This window comes from Odocoileus virginianus, chromosome 4 (genome assembly GCF_023699985.2).
Source record: "Odocoileus virginianus isolate 20LAN1187 ecotype Illinois chromosome 4, Ovbor_1.2, whole genome shotgun sequence".
NCBI classification, from domain to species: Eukaryota; Metazoa; Chordata; class Mammalia; order Artiodactyla; family Cervidae; genus Odocoileus; species Odocoileus virginianus.
Window position 1 is genome coordinate 26,156,504 of NC_069677.1, and position 6,000 is coordinate 26,162,503.

Consider the following 6,000-nt stretch of genomic DNA (forward strand, 5'->3'; position numbering starts at 1 on the left):
CTGAAACACGCACACAAAAGTGTGAAACATTTACTTTTTTTGGAAATAACATACAACAAAATGTATACATATCCTGAATAACTTCTTTCTAGATTTTCTTCTGATTGAAATTATCCCCCTCTATCTCTTTTTCATACATGCTGCCCTATTCTCTCTCTTGTCTCCTTTTTCCCCCCTTGAGTCTCTCCTTGTGCCCCAAACAAATGCTGAGTCAACTGTCAAGGTAATTCTGCACTCTTCTCATTAAGCATTTCCAGTGTCCTATACCTTCCCAAATATTTTGCACACTGGTAATCATGTAATTTTTTGCTGAAATCGCTTTAATGTCTGTCTTCCCTATGACACTATTCTTCTGTGGGGCAGGGTGTCAGTTTTTTCAAACATTTGTTTACTCGACCAACTATCCTGCCAAATGTAAACAATTTGGGGGCTTCCTGGGTGACTGAGCGGTAAAGAATCTGCCTACAATGCAGGAGATGCGGCAGGAGCCCCAGGTTTGATCCCTGCATCAGGAAGATCCCCTAGAGAAGGAAATGGCAACTACAATTTTCTTGCCTGGAGAATCCCACGGACAGAGGAGGAGGATGATCCTGGAAGACTACAGTCCGTAGCATCCCAAAGAGACTGAAGCGACACACACACACACGCAGTCATTGTGCTAGGTGTCTGGGTTAACGTTCCCAGACACCTTACACTTAAGGAGTTCATTGTTTAAGTCCTGGTTAAGTCCTGTTAAGTCCATCTTAAAATTAAGTTATTAAAGTAACACAATTTTATATCTGTCATCTTAAATATAGTAAAAATATTATATGTGAAAGTATTAAAAGTTACTGGTAGATAGAGTAAAAAAGGTCTATAAGAAGATAAAATTTAAAAATTTCTTAGTTCTGTCACCTCCAACTTCAGACTTGCTTTTTCACTGATCAGATCCTCAAAGTTTCATCTGGGATGTGGTAACTTTTTTAGATGGAGCAATGTTTTATGCATATGCGTCATATGCATACTTAGGGACTTTGCATGAAGAAGCATTCTGTCTGTAGAAAAGGAGACTGCACTTCTACACAATGCAGGGCTGATGGTTTGTCAGTGTGTATGTGTATTTATGCATGTATATGTGTGCATCTGGGTGCCAGGAAGGGAGGAGATGAAGAGGTGATGTGTGCATGTTTTATTACTTAGCACATTTAATTTTTATCCAGAGTTACTGATGAGTGTAAAGTCATAGACTCAACCCTCAGAGGTGGTTGTTAGCTTTACCAAAAGAAAAGTTTATCTCAGGACTATAGCCTGTATTTCCGGCCCCCAAAATAGGACAGGAGAGAGCAGATAATTCAGTGAAATCACCAACATGATCATAAATTCAATTCATATAATGGCAGATCAATAATATTATTTCTTTTTTGAGGTCAGATCATCATTGTAAAGGAAGATTACTGTTAGATGTATCACAATGTGACTTTCCACTCTCCTATGAAAAAAAGAGGAACCACAATAGGAAAGGTAAACAACTTTTAAACACATACATATGTATGTTATCCTCTGTATTATTATATGTCTTTTTATTAATGTACCTGTACAGAAAGATATAAATCTAATTTAACCTTGAATAATATACTAATGCATGTGAATTCTAATGAATAAGCCTTAGTCCAACTCCATAATTAATGATAGCTTTAATCAATGTGAGTGCTCCAGCAAGGTTGCGTTAGAATTCTGAATGGCATCTTATTTTTACTTATTGTTTTGAAATGCCAGACAAGAAAATGCAACTTTTCTCCTGTGTTAATTAATTAAATAGTAAATTGGGGGAGATGCCAGCTTTTAGATTGCATCTGTCAGTTTTAGCTCCCTCTGTTGTGTTTTATCAAGTCGCTATTTAAATTCTGGTACAGTACTGCATTTGTAGTTTCGATATTGTTCCCATTATCTTTCCTAGAGTGAATATTTCATTACTAACCCCTAAACATGCTCTCATGCACCTCAGCAGGGTAGGTGTGCTGGCTCAGTACCAGAAAGAACCTCTTCTTTCCTGATGTCGGATCATGGACACATGAGCATCTGAGGGTCTTAATTGTTCTCCTAGGGGCTCTTTGTAGAACATATAAATGGAATTTGTCTCCAGTTGGAACCTGGGAGTCTCTTCTCCTGGATTTTCTTCTTCCTTTTGCCCTATCTGCTCTTTCCCAGAATCTCCATTCTCAGCCTCTCCCTGCCCCTTGGGTCAGAGTCTAAGAAGATGCATCACTGAATCCAACCTGGGAGAAGGACAGAAAGTACTTGCATTCTTCAAAGTTAGGCATTTGCTGCTATTGCTCATTGGTTTTAATATAACTTTTATGCTTTATTAATTTTAATATTAATATTTATTTAATAATAATAATAATAATAACCACAAGTGAGCAAATACAGCCTACCCTGTAATTCTTCTTCATTCATCAGTCTCAAATTTCTATTGATTAGATGTTAAACTGAGAGTAAAAGTATGCTTATTTAGAGTAAATTTGGCTCCTTATAGGCAGATGCAGCTTAACTGCGATGCAACAATCATACTATTTAACACTTTACATTCTTATAACTAATAGAGAAGTTTTCTTCATAACATATTTAATTATTAGCAAGTGGGGAGATCTCAGTATGGTGCTCAGAGAAAATAATTGCGGAGTAAAAGACATCTTTTGTGAGTATACTCTGCTGAGGGTCTCAATGTCTATGTTATAAACACTTCTTTGTATTTCTTTCTCCAACAATATCATCTCTGTAGATAAGAGATATTCGATATCTTGCTCTCATCTCTTTCTCCGCAATTAGTTTCAGCTTCCTTCTCTGCAAGCAATTGCCTTTATTTCATCATTCAGATAGAGTGAGGCCTTTGAAAGCTACTGAATCAACGGAAGTCAGAAAATTATATATCATACATTTAATAATATCATTTATTTAATAATTGTGTACAATCTGAATACTGTGAGTACAGTTTTTTATTTATTTATTTGTGGCTGTGCTGGGTCTTCGTTGTGTGCATGAGCTTTCTCTAGTTGCGGTGCTCAGGCTTCTCATTGCAGTGGCTTCTCTTGTTGCAGGGCACAGGCTCTAGAGTGTGCAGGCTTCAGTATTTGCAGCACATGGGCTCCGTAGTTGCAGCTTGCAGGCTCTAGAGCATAGGCTTAGTAGTTGTGGCGCATGGACTTAGTTGCTCAGAGGCATGTGGAATCTTCCTGGACCAGGGATCAAACCTACGTCCCCTGCACTGGCAGGTGGGTTCTTAACCACTAGACCACCAGGGAAGTCCTGTGAGTACAATTCTGTTTAAAAAGAGTACATGACAGCAACCTTTATTCTCTCAGGATTATTTGAGTGGAAAAATCCCTTGAAGGGTATAAAAGAACTTGTAGTATAATTTTGATTTGTCAGTAATGCAAATTAACTTTGATCTTACCATCAAAATGTCAGGGAGAACTGACTCAAAATTGGAAGTGAGATCCTCATTTCTGGTCCCAGGCTGCTTAGGTGGTTGATGCCCTCGGATAGTTCCCTCATAGCAATAGTGAAGATTGCCATCTTATGGAGTAAAAAAATTAATCTGGCCTTTACTTTCATACCTGAGATAAAGCTAAGAGGAAAATTATGTCAATTTTAGTTGTAGCTAAGTTCAATAGAATTTCACTTCATCTCACCTACATTTCCCAAACCACTAGACCACTAAATGTTCACTGGAGATTTAAGGTCGTTGTAAACTGAGATGGCATTTTGATAATTAGCTGATTTAATGTTGAGTGCCAAGACACAACTGAGGCTCAAAATCCACAAACCTCAAATCCATTAAATTATCCTATTTTGAAAGTCTACTTTAGGAAAAATAAGCAGATGGTTTTAAAATATCTATTTCATTTTGTATAACCACAGTCTGTAGAAATGTTAAATTGTAAAGTCCAAGAAAGCTTTCAGAAGACTCTCAAGATGTGAGCTGATCTATTTCATTAGGGAAAGAGCATTATCTGGTTGTTAATTTAGCCAAAAATATTACTTATCTCTAATATAAACTCCAAGAAATGAAAAAATATTCCATTAGATTTTAAATTATTTTAAAATAATTTGATTTTAACTGTTAATCAAGATTCAAGTTGCTTCAAGGATGCTTAGATTTTATTTGACTATTTTCTCACTTTATATTGTTTCTTCTCTGGGTTTATAGGCAATAATTTTTCAGGTGCAATTATATTTAAAATTTTAATTTTCTTTTGCCTTATTTGACAGGCTAGGTGTATTCCCAGATTATGAAATGTTTTATAGGAGTTATTGGGCTTCTTAGGTGGCGCAGTGGTAAAGAATCTGCCTGCCAATGCAGGAGATGCTGGAGACCTGGATTTGATCCCTGGGTTGGAAAGACACTCTAGAGTAGGAAATGGCAACCCATTCCAGTATTCTTGCCTGGAAAATTCCATGGACAGAGGAGCCTGACAGACTACAGTCCATGGGGTCACAAAGAGTCAAACACGACTGAACATGCACCTCACAGCTGCTCCATATGAGTTATTGTTTTTCTTAAATTGTTCACTATTTTTCCTATTATTTCCCACAATCTTACAACATGAGTACAGTAATCATTTAGTAGCTAGATAAGCTGTGATTATGCAGTATTTGCTTGACCCTGATGGACATTTTAATAATCCACTGTATCCAATTTAATTCACACAACTTGGTATTTAACCTAATCAAGAATTTTCAGTTACAAAAGTCACATTTTACATTCTTTTAAAACTATGTCTACTTTTATATATAATTTTAATGTCCCAAATCCAAATACCAATTGTTGAAAACTCTTGGCATTATATTTTACTTCTCTATCTATGTGTTTCATCTATTATGTCTTTCTCTCCATTTCTGACAAAAAGTGAGCCTCCAATTTAGTATATATAAATGTCCAGGTCATTACCCAACCTCATCCTTAGTATCAAAGGAAATTCAAATGTTATTATAACAGTGCTATGTATCTCTCAGTGGGCTTCCCTCACAGCTTCAGTAGGTAAAGAATCTGCCTGGATTCGATCACTGGGTTGGGAAGATCCCCTGGAGAAGGAAATGGCAACCCACTCCAGTATTCTTGCCTGGAGAATCCCCATGGACAGAGGAACCTGGCGGGCTACAGTTCATGGGTTGCAAAGAGTCGGAGATGACTGAAGCAACTTAGCAGATGTTATCTTTTAAAGACTGTTACTTAGCACCCGTATGTGGATCAACAAATCTGCCAACTTTGGAGTTCACTTTTACTTAACAAAATGCAATAAACCTTCCAGGATTGGATAGTCCCTCATCCCTGTGCTAACACAGGAAAACTGACTAGGGGGAAAGCAGAAATCCTCTAGACATGGTGAGAGAAGCAGTAAACTTTATCCATATGCAGCATTTGGAGAGAGAATAAGTGGGAAGACCTTTGGAAGGTATACATATGTGGCATCTGGGCAGGGCCAAGGTTTCTTGCTGAGGTCCCAGTCTGGCTCTGTTTCTGGGACAGCAGCTGTGCCTCTCTCTTCCTGGTCTGTTCAAGTTTGCAGTGGGGCTTCTGGCACTATCTGAACCCCATGGGACCAGTGGAGGAGTCAGCCTGCAGCAGCACTAAGCAACCTCTCCCCAAAGCAGCAGCAGGGGTGAGATACCTGCCTGTGCTCTTCACTGGGCTCTGAGCAACACCTGGGGCCCACACCGCGCTCTGGTGACAGTTAACCCTGGGACTTACGCTAGCATTTATGAAGGGATGCCACCTGCCCCATGGTCACTTCTTCACAGGTTCAAGATGGCTGCAGGCAGGATCTGAGCTCAGAAAGTTAAAGAAACACACCTGCAGCCAGAGCTAGTCCTCACTGTTCCACGCAGGGAGGTCAGAATTGGTGAGGAGTGGTGATAGTAGGAGCTACTGTGGTTGCTGAGGACTGGAGCAAGGAGCGGTGGGAATCTTCTGGGACCTTGCTGGAAGGCAGAAGGGACTTGGCAGGGGAGGGCTGAATC